We start from the raw sequence: 14932 nt of genomic DNA, 5'->3' as shown, positions 1-14932 counted from the left end.
TGTATCATTGGTTTCAAATTGTGCCTATTATTCTACAACTGGCTCTTAGCGAGTTGTAGAATATCTTTCATTTAAATATCCTTCATTATATCATTTCTTTCAGTATCTTTCATTTAAAGCATGATACTTGAAAAGATGAGGAGACCACATGTAAAGAAAGGTCCTTTTCAATCCTCTTATATGCCACACTCTCCTCTCCCTCAACCTGTGCTTTGGCTTCCTGATGAAAGTATCCAAGACAGGAGAAAGACTGGAAGGATAGAGTGAAGATGGGGACCTGGCCTGGTGGAAACCAGGAAGTATAGAAGACAGTATTGAGTAAGGTGTTGCTATTCAACTGGACCAATAGGGGCCAGGTCTAGACGCACTGTCTGGAAGACACTGCCTCGGTAATCACTCCTAGATACCAAAGGGGAACTTCACACTTAGAGAGAATTGTGCTCCACAGTGCACTCTTCCCTGAGCCTCCACTTCTCCTGCTTCCCATAGAGTCAACATCTGAAACTAACGAGCCCAGGTCAGCTCTGGTTTTGCGAGGTCAGCCTTTGGGGGATAATTCCCATCTGTCTATCATCTAGCTGTTTGTCTCTGTATTTTGCTTCATGATTCAGAAGGCTGGGCTACCAGAACATTGCAGGCCTACTGGTGTGTGTGTGTGTGTGTGTGTGTGTGTGTGTGTGTGTGTGTGTGTGTGTGTGTGTGTGTGTCTGCATATATGTTTGTATGTGTGTGTGTGTGTGTGTGTGTGTGTGTGTGTGTGTAAAGCTGGTCTCATAACACACTGGAGACATGATATGATGTCAACATGATTTAATCCTGGGATGTTAGGTTAATGACATATTTCTTTAAAGGTGGGTTTGCCAAGTATCTTCACTGTGAAGTTATTATTTTTACCTTTACATAGTCTTTTTGGGGAAGCAAACCATTATACAGCTCACCCAGAATATGAGGCATGAAAGGTATTTAACTTCTGGAAGGGGGGCATCTACATGCTTCATTAGAATTCCTCAGGAAGACAGATTTGCTTCACAATTGTTCAATTTATACAAAAGTGAACACAATATTCTTTCTGGATTTGGGGCAATAATGCAGTTATATATTTTATTACTCAAATTATTACAGTTTGAATGTCCAGCCTCCTTTCAGGTGGGCTATTGTATCCCTTTCAGGTATCTACATTGTGGTGATATTTTGTGTATTCTCTAAAAAATAAAGCTTTCCCTAAGATCAGAGGACAAACCCAGCCACTAGTTAGTCATAGAGACCAGGCAGGGGTGGCTCACACTTTTAATCTCAGCACTTGGGATCTCATGCCTTTGTTCCCAGTATTTGGGAGATGGAAATGGGAAGAGTGATATGGCTGGGCAGAGAATGGAATATGAGGCAGGAAGGCACAGGAACTCAGTCTTTTTGACTGAAGAGTTGGTGAATTGTACTTCCTGCCTGTCTGAAAACCAGGTGGGGTCACCTTCCTGAGTCCTAGTTGAAAGTTATTCAGGCCATTTGAGGTCCAGCCTACAGCTGTCTCCTGGGTTCCATCCTACAACACACTCTCTCCTGTTATAAGTAATGGCCACCGTGTCCTGGGGCACTTGTTGAAGTATCTAGATTTCTGTGCCCCATGACAAAGAACTATAACAGGAACACGTGGTTAGCAATGGGAAGAGCCATTTATTATAAAGTAGAAGGAACTCCTGAGAACAGGAGGGTGCTAGCGAGCTAAGGGAGAAAGCATCCTCCATTCCTATGCCCCACACCAACCCGGTCTCCACTGCCACCCAAAAGCATCATGACCTTTTCTTGGACATTTCTACAGCACCATCTCTCCCTCAGTTGTATAGCATGATATTTTTCTCAGCATGCTCTGTTCATTAGATGAAGTCCAGATGAAGAAGGGCTCCCCATCTGTCTTTCTCTGAACATTGGGTTTGTGTATGTTATTCCTGATGTTTCAGTCTCTAACCCCTACTCTCCCATCACACCCTCATCCCAGTAGCATTTAATGCTAAAGTGTGGAGGACATGCCCCACTTTACCCAGGGTACTCTTGAGGAGAGAAGGGTAAGAAAATATCAGGTAGAATGATAGGCCTAGCTGGTGAGAAGAAAGACAGAAACACAGGATAGGTTGGGGAGGACCTGGGTCAATTCCCAATGCCCCAGAACTTTATTCAAAGAGGATTTTTATAACAATGCCAAGGGACAAGGCAAAAGACCTCACCCTTTCTAGATACGGAAGTTCCTTTATTCTCAAAAATAAAAACTAGTGTTAAGTGCCTTAAAAAAATAGCAGAGTGATAGTCAAATGTCACAAGCATTGAGATGAGGAAGTTGGGTTAAATAAGAGGATCCAATTGGTATTCCTGCCTATCACTTCTGTTCTAATTAATTTAATATGCACTATCAAATGCACATAACATTTAAGCATTAAAGAGTTGGGATATTAACATCATTGGTGGCTATTCAGAAGTAGATGTTAATTTGTGCATTAAAGCAAAGTGATTTCCATATACAATATTATGACATAACATTGTGAAATTAAATGCATCCAGGGTCACTTGTGCGGCCATGAGAATTGAGTTTTCCTCAATGTTAAATGACCTCCTCTATCTTTTACAAATTACGTTTGATACTGGCTAATAAAATTGATTACCACCATCTGAATTGACTCATATAAATTCCTAAACTTGCATTTCGTACTGAAAAGTCAACGGACCTGTGCTGACTAGACCCAGTAGTAAGAGGCAAGTAAAACCATTAGTTGGAGGAATCTGAGTTCCAATCTAGCTTTGATATCCATAAGCTGTGTGGCAGCTTGATCTCCCAGGCAGTGTGTTCCAATGGTAAACTGAGGCCATTGATGAAGAAGCACCAAAGGTTTCATTTTAATCTTGTATTTTGAAAACATTCTAGAATCCATTTTATTTTCCTTTAAAAATTATTATTATTATTATTATTATTATTATTACTATTATTGTTATTATTAATTGTGTGTGTGTGTGTGCATACTGAGACATGCAATGTCAGATTCCCTCCAGCTGGAGTTACAAGGAGTTGTGAGCTCCTGTAAGTGCTGGGAACTGAACTCTGGTCCTCTCGAAGAGCAGTGCATGAGGTTAACTACTGAGCCCTCTCTCCAGCCTTCATTTTATTTCTTTCTGATGACCCAGATATGTGTATAGATTATGACTGGACGAGTTAGACCTAACAGTTTGTTTTTAAAAAATGCATGGGGGGTGGGGATTTAATGCCTCAAAAGTACAAACATGGAAGGTTCTTTAAAAAGAAAAGGTACATATACATATTTATTGAAAATGTATGTATATATTTATTTATATAAATATTTTAGTAAATGATTGAATAAAAAATAAATTTAAAAAAATATAAAAAATAAAACACCATAATGATCATGATAAAATAAAATTTTTAATGAAAATCAAAAAACAAAAACAAAATAGCCCAACACAAGAGTAAGCTAGTCATTTCATAGTGTGTAGATAACAAAGGACATTAGAAATAGCTACATTTGGAACATGTGCATTATGATTTAAAATGAGTAAATATGTAAAGACATGACTATGAAATTTTTCCTATTTAGTAAAAGGATTGTCAACAATATCCCTCTTCCCTATTCTTGCAGTCATACTTGTAATGTGATGTTTCCCATGAATATTTATAGTTTCATGTGACACTGAACATGAACCAAAGAGCCATTTCTGGGCTGGTGTAGAGTGTTGTAACTGTCACTTTAAATTTACTGATTAAGGAACAACTGCATGTATCTGGTGAGGAGCCACAAACATGTTTCTCTATCACAAATGGCTTCTTTTGCAGGGTGGCTGAGACATTTGGAGGACATCCATATTTGAATTTCTGCACCACCCCTTTTCCTTACTAAGCTAAGCAGATTACCAAAGAATGTGTATGCCAAATAGTATTGCTTTGATATTTAGATTTGTGTGGAGAGGGCAAAGAAGGGACATTATAATCACCAGCATTTGAGTGATAGATATAGTGGGTAGATTACTGGACTAAAGAAACTTTAGTAAGCCTAATGGCCTGAGTGTTTTTAGCCTCTTTAATTGGTCAGGAGTGAAGTAAGACAGCTCTGCCAACCCATTTACCTCTACCCTATTCCTCTAACCCTGTGAGTACTCATTGCCATGTAATGAGAGAAGTGGGGGAGAACGCAGGATGGGAAATTGCTCATGGATGCTTATCACATGTACAACTCTTCACTGGTCAAATTAAACCAGCAGCCAGTGAGTGTTCTGAAAGGCTGCTTGACCATAGGCATGTACAAGACTGAGTTTGGGATACAGTGAGCTCAAGACTTGGCTTGTGCTTTTGCAGAACTCCTTATAAGCGGATGTAGAACACAAACTATAAATTTCATTTGTATGGAAACATTAATGTAGCAACCTTAGTGATTTACAAAACAAACAAACAAAACAGTAAAATCAAATTTTAAACAGCCCAAGAGAGACTCCAAAGTTTACCGGCCAAAGTTCAGGCCTTAGCCTCTGTTTACAAGAACAACTAACCTTCTGTCCTAGAGGACAGGACCTATGTGGTGACAGTTGGAGCCCCATGAATCCATATCTTCAGGCATGTTCCATCCTGAGTGCCATTACATTCACTGTATGAGGATATAGAATAACTGTGCCTCCAAATATCTATATTTTAGGGAAGCTTGGGTATGGATTACAGACATTGCACCATTAAATTTGTCAGAAAGTTTATAAATGGATGGGATATGATAATTATGATATTAGAGTCAATATATTATATAATAGTAAAGGTACATAGAAATTAGAGGCTGGTTCATAGTGGAGAATCGGAGCACATCATGGTGTGAGTCCAAAGCAGCTGTTAGATGGTGTAGATGGCGGAGGGGGACTAAGGGGTTATGATAAATCTAGTGAGGGGCCAGGGAAGGAGGTGAGTGGCACAGACAGCTTCTCTTACTCTTTACATCCTCTCTTCCTGTTGTTTCTCGTGATAACACTGTCTTGATTTTCTCCCATGCCTCTGGTCATTTGTTCTTGAATTTGGAATCTTTCTTAAGATTGCATCATAGATTTTTCCTTTATGTATCATTTTACTTTCTCCCAAGGCTATTTTTTTTCTCTTTTGAGAATCAGTCTTACTATGTAGCTAGACTGGCTTGCAACTTGTGGTCCTTCTGCTTCAGACTCCTGGATGTTGTAATTACAGATATGAGCCACAACACTTGGCAATTTCTCCCTTCTTCATGACTCACAAATAATGCTCATAGATGAAGCCTTGTCTGGGACCTCTGTATCCTTTAATATATAACCATCCAAAAGATATTTGTTCTTAGAAGACTCGAAATGCCTGAAATTTAACATGTTCAGACCCCACCAGTCATCTTGTTATATCACTGGTTTTTCGGCCAATGCTTTGCAACCACTGAGTAACAGTAGGATATCCTGATGGAAGAAGTCCTATCAGGCCTCAGAAGATTCTCAAGGATTGTTTGGAGAGAGAATTCCATAGTTACGGTCCTTCAATCATGGTCTAGCAGAGGAGGAAGACAGATTTTTGATGGGCACATATAATCGGTTTGGTTGACCTCTGGGGAACTATAAAACTGAAGAAAACAGGAGATTTTTTTAACATATTGTAGAGAAGGGATTTTCTTGTTAGGTCAAAAGCCAGTATTATTCTTGGTCTCACTCTAATATTTCCATGGGTGTCCATGTCTATACCATTGACAGGATTCAAGCTCTTCTTTTCTGTTGCCAGGATTATTGCATTAATTCTCTGGCCATTTTTCCTCGTACATTGCTTTTATCTTTGTAACCTCCTCCCCACATTGCAGCTGGGATAATCTTTCTGAAGCATAAATCAGATTAAATCAGTGAGCTAATGAAGCCATTCAATAGTTTTTTAATACAAACTGAAATGTTTACTGTAGCGAATATGTGATACAAAGCTGTCTTCCATACAACTACCTCATCTCACACCAGGCCCCCCTAGAACCCTGATTGACCTTTCTTAGTTTTTTTTTTTTCTTTTTAGACTTGTTCTGCTCTTCTTTTACATTAAAGGCTACTTTCCCTCCACTACTCATGCTCATTAACAGCTTATAGCTTCCATGAGCCTTAGTAAAACGTCTCAATCTCCCAGGCCAATGGTGTTCCCAGTAATGGTTGAATCAGGAATTCTGTTTTATCCTAATTATCTGTGTGATAGAGTTTATCAGTCATCATTAATAACTCATTCACCCAGATATCTTGTTGCATTCTTCAGAGATATTATCTTTTGAAGGAGCTTATACTAGTAAAATAACCATATCCCCACACTTAGCTTGGAAACCCAAATAACTGAAATTTCAGTTTTTCTTTTCCACCGGCCAGCTTACTTTTAATTGCTTTCCTAATGCTCCCACAGGAAGTTCCACTCTTTTCTAAGGTGGGGCCTACTTCTCTGATTTGCTCTTTGGGGAAACTTTTGAAATGACCCGCCTTTTCATCCTCCTACTTCCCACAATGTTGTGCCTGCTCATGACATTTTTCTAGCTAGGCCCTCATAACCTCCAAAATGTTGCTCCACAAACACAAATTTATCCAGTGAAAGCACACTCTAAATTGTACAGTCTTCTGAGTTGCATAGGTGCTACAGAGTTTGCACCCACACATCCTTAGACATAAGATCGCTGTCTGGTTCAGGGCCTCTACTTTACTATCCTAGCTACTCCATGTGTTCTCCATGCACAGTGTCTTGCAATGCTGCACTAAGGCTGCACTGGAATTACTTTCCGGGGTCCACTTGTCTCTTCTCTTGGATGGTGAGCTCCTTGAAGTCAAGAGTGTCTTATTCATTTCCTATTTTTGTATCTTATTCACTGTATCCTCACAGTCTGGAACACAGCCTGTGTTACAGTGTCCACTCAGCATCTGTTGAGCATGAGTAAAGCATGGGGTGACACTACTTAAAATAAGAATGAAGCGTTACTTTGTGTCTTGTGCTTTGTCAGCAGGACACCTTGTTGGTTGATCCCAGGAAATGTTTTTTTCTCAGATACCATCATTCCTGATGTGCTTATCTTGGCCAGTTTCACATGTAATCACAGAAAGTATTTGGACTGATCAATACAGTCATCTGCCTTTAAAGCAATATGAAATGGCTAACTTACATACTTTTAATATGTTACTGTAGAAAGAGTATAGATATAGTAGAACTATTGAAATGTCAATTATATGCATTTTAGCTACTTATTTAGGCTTTTGGTGTTAAGTACACTGGTGTAGTCACAACTACTAATCAGGCCCATCCGGGAAGGAGTGCTCTAGAGTCAGAAGTTACTCATGTTTGTTACACATTCTATTGGAATGCATACTTTTGTCATGGTATTATTCCCTGAAACTGTTTTCCAAAAAAACCTTCAAATCCATGTATATTATTTTAATAAAGGGTTTTTTTTAAATCAATGGCAATATCACAAAAAGTCAATATGAACAATTCAATACTTATATACCCAGTAATATTTTACAATCATCTTTCCAACATTTATATTATATAGCTTACAATAATTAAGCTACAGCACCTCTCTCTCTAATACTCTAAAAGAAATATCATGGACAATTACTTATTTGTTTTATGAGAAATTCACAAGTGATTTTTGATCAAATAATCCATTTCTCATTGTTATACTGTTTATAGTTATTTGCAAAACTCAGAAATTTCAGGACTTAAATTTCAAGTTTTAGCTGGGTAATAGGTTGGGAAGTTTTAGGTAAGGACTGGCCTTGGGAGATTATAAAACATTAAATTCCAGCTAGGCAGTGGGGGTGTATGCCTTTAATCCCAGCACTTGGGAGGCAGAGCTAAGCAGATCTCTGTGTGTTCGAAGCCAGCCTGGTCTACAGAGCAAGATCCAGGACAGCAAGGGTACTCAAAGAAACCCTGTCTCAAAAAACAAAACAAAACAAACAAGTAAAAATCAAAAACCAAAAAGAAGAAAAAAGAAACAAAACAATAAATTCCAAATCTTTAGAAATGAACATAAACAAGTATTACCTTTAATAACAATATTCTATTTTTTAAAAAAATCCCATTAATTTTACACAACAATCAGAGATTCCCCTCTTCCCTCCTCTGCCTCCCCAGCTTTCCCCTCCCAACTCACCTCCCACTCCTCCCCACAAGAAGGCAGGGCCTCCCATGGGGAAGCACATCCAGTAGAGGCAGGTCCAAGCCCCTCCCCCTGCATCAAGGCTGTGCCAGGTGTCCCATCACAGGTAGTGGGCTCCAAAAAGCCCTCTCATGCACCAGGGATGTATTCTGATCCTACCGCCAGGGGGCCCCCCAAGCAAATCAGGCTACTCAATTGTGTTGTCATGCAGAGGCCCTAGACCAGTCCCATGTAGGCTCCACAGCCTTTGATCCAACTTTCATGAGTTCCCACTAGTTTGGTTTGGTCATCTCTGTAGGTTTCCCATCATGACACACACACTACCATGAAAAGATAAAAGGAATTAACAATCAATGGTAATTAATATCCCTTAATATCAATGGACTCAATCACCTATAAAAAGACACAAGATAACAGAATAGATATGAAATCAGGATCCATCCTTCTGCTGCATACAAGAAACACACCTCATCTTCAAAGACAGACACTACCTCAGAGAAAAAGGCTGGGAAAAGTCTTTCCAATCAAATGAACTTAAGAAGAAAGCTGGTGCAGCTATCCTAATGTCTAACAAAATAGACTTCAAACTAAAATTAATCAAAAGAGATTGGGAAGGACATTACATACTCATCACAGGAAAGATCCACCAAGATGAAGTTTCAATTCTGAACACTTATGCTCCAAATACAAAGGCACCCATGTATGTAAAAGAAACGTTAGTAAAGCTTAAGTCACACATCAAACCCCACACATTAATAGTGGACTTCAACACTCCACTCTCACTACTGGACTGATCTGCCAGACTGAAAATTAACAGAGAAATAAGGTATGTTTCTGATGTTATGATTCAAATGGATTTAATCAATATCTACAGAACATTCCACCCTAACAAAATAGAATATACCTTCAACTCAGCACCCCATGGAACCTTCTCTAGAATCGATGACATACTCAGTCACAAAGCAAATCTCAACAGACACAAAAAACTGGAATAATCTTCTGTATTCTATTGGACCATTGTGGCTTAAAGTTAGATTTCAACAACAACAAAAATTACAGAAAGCCTACAATCTCATGGAAACTGAATAATGCTCAAATGAATCACCAATGGGTCAAGGAAGAAATAAAGGAAGAAATTAAAAACTTCCTAAAATTCAAAGAAAATGAATGTACTACATACCCAAACTTATGGGACACTATGAAAGAAGTGCTAAGAAGAAAATTCATAGCACTAAGTGCCCACATAAAGAAGATGGAGAAATCTCACATTAGTGACTTAACAGTACACCTGAAAGCTCAAGAACAAAAAGAAGCAAACTCATCCAGGAAGAATAGATGCCAGGAAATAACCAAATTGAGAGCTGAAATAAATAAAATAGAAACAAAGAGAATAATACAAAGAATCAATAAAACAAAGACTTGGTTCTTTGAAACAATCAACAAGATAGACAAGCCCTTATCCAATTAACCAAAAGGCAGAGAGAGAGCATCCAAATTAACAAAATCAGAAATGAAAAGGGAGACATAACAATAGGTAACAAGGGAATCCAGAGAATCATCAGGTCATACTTCTAAAACCTGTACTCCACAAAATTGGAAAATCTAAAAGAAATGGACAATTTTTTGCATAGGAACCATAAACCAAAATTAAATCAAGACCAGATAAACTATTTAAATAGACCAATAATCCCTAAGGAAATAGAGTCATTAAAAGTCCCCAACCAAAAAATGCCCAGGTCCAGATGGTTTCAGTGCAGAATTCTACCAGATTTTCAAAGAAGAGCTAATTCCAATACTCTTCAAATTGTTCCACACAAAGGAAACAGAAGGAACATTACCAAACCCTTTTTATGAAGCTACAGTTACCCAAACCACACAAAGATGCAAAAAAGAAAGAGTATTACAGGCCAATCTCCCTCATGAGCACTGATACAAAGATACTCAATCAAATATTGGCAAATTGAATCCAAGAACACATCAAAAAAATTATCCACCATGACCAAGTGGGCTTCATCAGAGGGATGCAAAGATGGTTCAACATTTGAAAATCTGTCAATGTAACACACCATAAAAACAAACTGAAAGGAAAAAAAACCACACGATCATCTCATTAGATGCTGAAAAAGCCTTTGAAAATATTCAACCCCCTTCATGATAAAGGTCCTAGAAAGACCAGGAATACAAGGAACATACCTAAACATAATAAAGGCAATTTACAGCAAGCCAACAGCCAATAGCCAACATCAAATTAAATGGAGAGAAACTCAAAATGATCCCACTAAAACCAGGAACAAGACAAGGCTGTCTGCTCTCTCCATATTTATTTAATATAGTACTTGAAGTTCTAGCTAGAGCAATAAGACAACAAAAGGAGATCAATGGGATAGAAATTTGAAAGGGAGAAGTCAAACTTTCACTATTTGCAGACAATATGATAGTGTACATAAGTGACTCCAAAAAATTCTACCAGGGAACTCCAACAGCTGATAAAATCCTTCAGTAATGTGGCAGTATACAAGATTAACTCAGAAATATCAGTAGCCCTCCTATATACAAATGATAAAAGGGCTGAGAAAGAAATCAGAGAAACATCACCCTTTACAATAGCTACAAATAATACAAAATACTTTGGGATAACTCTAACTAAGCAAGTGAAGGACCTGTGTGATAAGAACTTTAAGTTTCTGAAGAAAGAAATTGAAGAAGATATCAGAAAATGGAAAGACCTCCCATGCTTGTGGATAGGTAGGATTAATGTAGTAAAAATGGCATTCTTACCAAAAGCAATCTACAGATTCAATGCAATCTCTATCAAAATCCCAACACAATTCTTCACAGACCTGGAAAGAATAATACTCAACTTCATATGGAAAAACAAAAAACCCAGGATAGCTAAAAGAATCCTGTACAATAAAGCAACCACTGGAGGCATCATGATTCCCTGACTTCAAGCTCTTATAGAGCTACAGTAATAAAAACAGCTTGGTATTAGCAGAAAAACTGACATGTGGACCAATGGAATCAAATTGAAGACCCTGACATTAATCTGCACATGTATGAACACCTGATTTTTTACAGAGAAGCCAAAACTGTATGATGGAAAAAAGAAAGCATCTTCAACAAATGGTGCTGGCATAACTGGATGTCAACATGTAAAAGACTGCAAATAAATCCATATCTGTCATTATGCACAAAACTCAAGTCCATGTGGATTAAAGACCTCAACATAAATTGAGTTACACTGAATTTGATAGAAGAGAAAGTAGGAAGTAGTCTTGAATGCATTGGCACAGGAGATCACTTCCTAAATATAACACCAATAACACAGACACTGAGAACAACAGTTAATAAATGGGGCCTCTTGAAACGGAGAAGCTTTTGTAGAGCGAAGGACACAGTAAATAAAACAAAACAACAGCCTACAGAATGGGAAAAAATCTTCACCAACTCCACATCTGACAAAGGGCTGATCTACAGAATATATAAAGAACTCACGAATCTAGACGTCAAAATACCTAACAATCCAATTAAAAATGGGCTACAGAGCTAAACAGAGAATTCTAAAAGGAAGAATTCCAAATGGCTGAAAGACATTTAAGGAATTGTTCAACATCTTTAGTCATCAGGGAAATGCAAATCAAAATGACTCTGAGATACCATCTTACACCTGTCAGAATGGCTAACATCCAAAACACTGAAGACAGCTTATGTTGGAGCGGATATGGAGCAAGGGGAACACTCCTCCAGTGTTGGTGGGAATGCAAACTTGTACAGCCACTTTGGAAATCAGTATGGCGGTTTCTCAGAAAACTGGGAATCAGACTCCCTCAAGACCCAGGAATATCACTCTTGGGCATATACCCAAGGATACTCAATCATATCATAAGGACACATGCTCAACTATGTTCTTAGCAGCATTATTTGTAATAGCCTGTAGCATGAATTTTAGAAGGTGTTATTAATAAAATCAAACCTGATGCCAGGTATTGGGGTGAATGCTGGAAGATCAGAGAAACAGAACAGGCAATAGCCACCTCACCTTGCCAATTCCTCAGCTGATCCTGTTTCCTCAGACTGGATGCCTCTCAGCTGAACTGTGCTGCTCAAAAGTCTAAAAGTTTAACCAGGCTCTAATTCCTGCTCCTCACGCCTTATATGTCTTTCTGCTTTCTACCATTACTTCTTGGGATTAGAGGCTCACTTCCTGGGATTAAAGGCAAGAGTCACCATGCCTGGCTGTTTATAGTGTGGCTTTAAACTCACAGAGATCTGGATAAATCTCTGCCTCCCAAGTAATAGGATTAAAGGCATGTGTGCCACCATTTTCTGGCCTCTATATCTAGTGGCTGTTCTGTTCTCTGACCCTAGATAAGTTTATTAAGGTGCACAATATTTTGGGGAACACAATATCACCACAATAACCAGAACATGGAAACAACCTAGATGCCCCTCAACTGAAGAATGGATTAAGAAAATGTAGTACATATACACAATGGAGTACTACTCAGCAGAGAAAAACAATGACATCATAAAATTTGTAGACAAATGTATGGAACTAGAAAATATCATCCTGAGTGAGGTAACCCAGACTCAGACATTGCATGTACTCACTCATAAGTGGATACTGTAATGCCTGCATCCTGAGTCCTGCAACCAGACTACCAAGGAACCAACTTCCAATACAACAACAAAAGGTGTCTTTATTTCAGCCAAGCCCGGTAGGAACTTTGCCCAACACTCCCAGTGAGTACAGGAGAAAGCCCCCTAACACTCATTACAAGGGGGTTATATAGGAATAGTTTACATGCAGTGGTTTACATATCTTAGGATTGGATGAGGGAGCTGGGGTGAAGTAGGTCTTTGAGGTTACTGGCTGAACTATAATCATGAAGTTACTAACTGCTGACAGGATGCAGGGTATCTACAGAGATGTAATTTTTTACTCCCTATATCCTGTTTTGCTGAGTCTAGGATATATACATTTAGATTTATTGTTCAAGCCTTATCTTCACACCAGTTCAATCTCTGGTCAGATCTAAATCGGCTAGTCAGAAAAAATCTTTGGGGGGTGGTATCATCTTTCAAGAGGACTACTAATTTTTCCCTTTCAGATACTAGATGTAAATCAAACAATAACCAGACTGCAACCTACATCTTGAGGGAGGCTAGCTAGCAGAGAGGGCCCGAGGAAGGACGCATGTATTGCCTAGCAAAGGAGAAATAGATGAGGTTTACATGAGCAAACTGGGGGTGACAGGGGGTAATGGAGGGCAAGGGGAGGGGGATTAGAAGGGGGAATAGGAGGTTAGAGCTAGAACAGGGACATAGTGGGAGAGCAAGGAAAGAGACACCATGATAAATGAAGACATCATGGGAACAGAGAGAAACAGAGTGCTAGAGAAGTTTCCAGGAATCCACAAGGATAACCCCACATTAAAACTACTGGCAATAGTTGAGAGGGTGCCTGAACTGGCCTACTCCAGTTTTCAGATGGCTGAATACCCTAACTGTCATCATAGAGCCCTCATCCAGTGACTGATGGAAGCAGATGCAGAGATCCATGCCCCAGAAGCAAGGACAAGCTCCCAGAGTCCAATCGATGAGAGAGGAGGGATTCTATGAGCAATGGACACTGAGATCATGATGGGAAAATGTACAGAGATGACCAGCCAATCTAGTGGACACATGAATTGTGAACAAATAGCTGAGGAGCCCCCATGGTACTGGACTAGGCACTCTGGACAGTTGTTTAGCTTGAAATGTTTAGGGGGTCCCGAAGCAGTGGGATTAGAATCATCCGTGATGCATGAGCCAGCTTTTTGGAGCCCATGCTGGGACACTTTGCACAGCCTTGGTGCAGGGAGAGAGGGGCTTGGACCTGCCTCCACTGAATGTACTAGGCTCTGCTGACTCCCCTATGGGAGACCTCGCCTTGAAGAAGGTGGGAATGGAAGTAAGTTCCAGGGGAAGTCTGGGGGCAGGAGGAGGGTGGAGAGGGGAATCTGTGGTTGGTATGTAAAATGAATAGGAAATCTCTTAATAAAAATGAAAAAAAAATAAAAATAAAAAACAAATCAAACAAAATAATAGGACTTAATTTGCATTTTTAATAGAGCTAAAAATAATCTGTAAAAAAAAAAAAGAAGTCATTAACCTAACATCCCAGTATTAAATCATGTTGACATCATATCATGTCTCCAGTGTGTTATGAGACCAACTTTAATACACGCTCCCACATACAAATACACATGGACACACACACACACACACACACACACACACACACACACACACACACACACACACACACACACACCAGTAGGCCTGCAATGTTCTGGTAGCCCAGCCATCTGAATCATGAAGTAAAATACAGAGACAAACAGCTAGATGATAGACAGATGGGAATTATCCCCCAAAGGCTGATCTTGCAAAACAGAGCTAACCTGGGCTCGTTAGTTTCAGATGTTGACTCTATGGGAAGCAGGAGAAGTGGAGGCTCAGGGAAGAGTGCACTGTGGAGCACAAGTCTCTCTAAGTGTGAAGTTCCCCTTTGGTATCTAGGAGTGGTTACTTCCAGACAGTGCATCTAGACCTGGCCCCTATTGGTCCAGTTGAATAGCAACACCTTACTCAATACTGTCTTCTATACTTCCTGGTTTCCACCAGGCCAGGTCCCAATCTTTATTCTATCCTTCCAGTCTTTCTCCTGTCTTTGATACTTTCATCAGGAAGCCAAAGTACAGGTTGAGGGAGAGGAGAGTGTGGCGTATAAG

The 14932-nt window shown here is 39.3% G+C and overlaps 1 protein-coding gene across 1 annotated transcript in view; it reads left to right on the top strand.

The window, feature by feature from the left end:
* The window catches only part of LOC114701773 (albumin-like), a 191297-nt gene that overhangs the window by 23315 nt on the left and 153050 nt on the right, over nt 1-14932 (top strand). The window lies entirely within an intron of this gene.

The sequence above is a fragment of the Peromyscus leucopus genome, chromosome 10 (assembly GCF_004664715.2).
Source record: "Peromyscus leucopus breed LL Stock chromosome 10, UCI_PerLeu_2.1, whole genome shotgun sequence".
Lineage (NCBI taxonomy): Eukaryota > Metazoa > Chordata > Mammalia > Rodentia > Cricetidae > Peromyscus > Peromyscus leucopus.
This window is presented reverse-complemented; position numbering and strand designations above follow the sequence as displayed.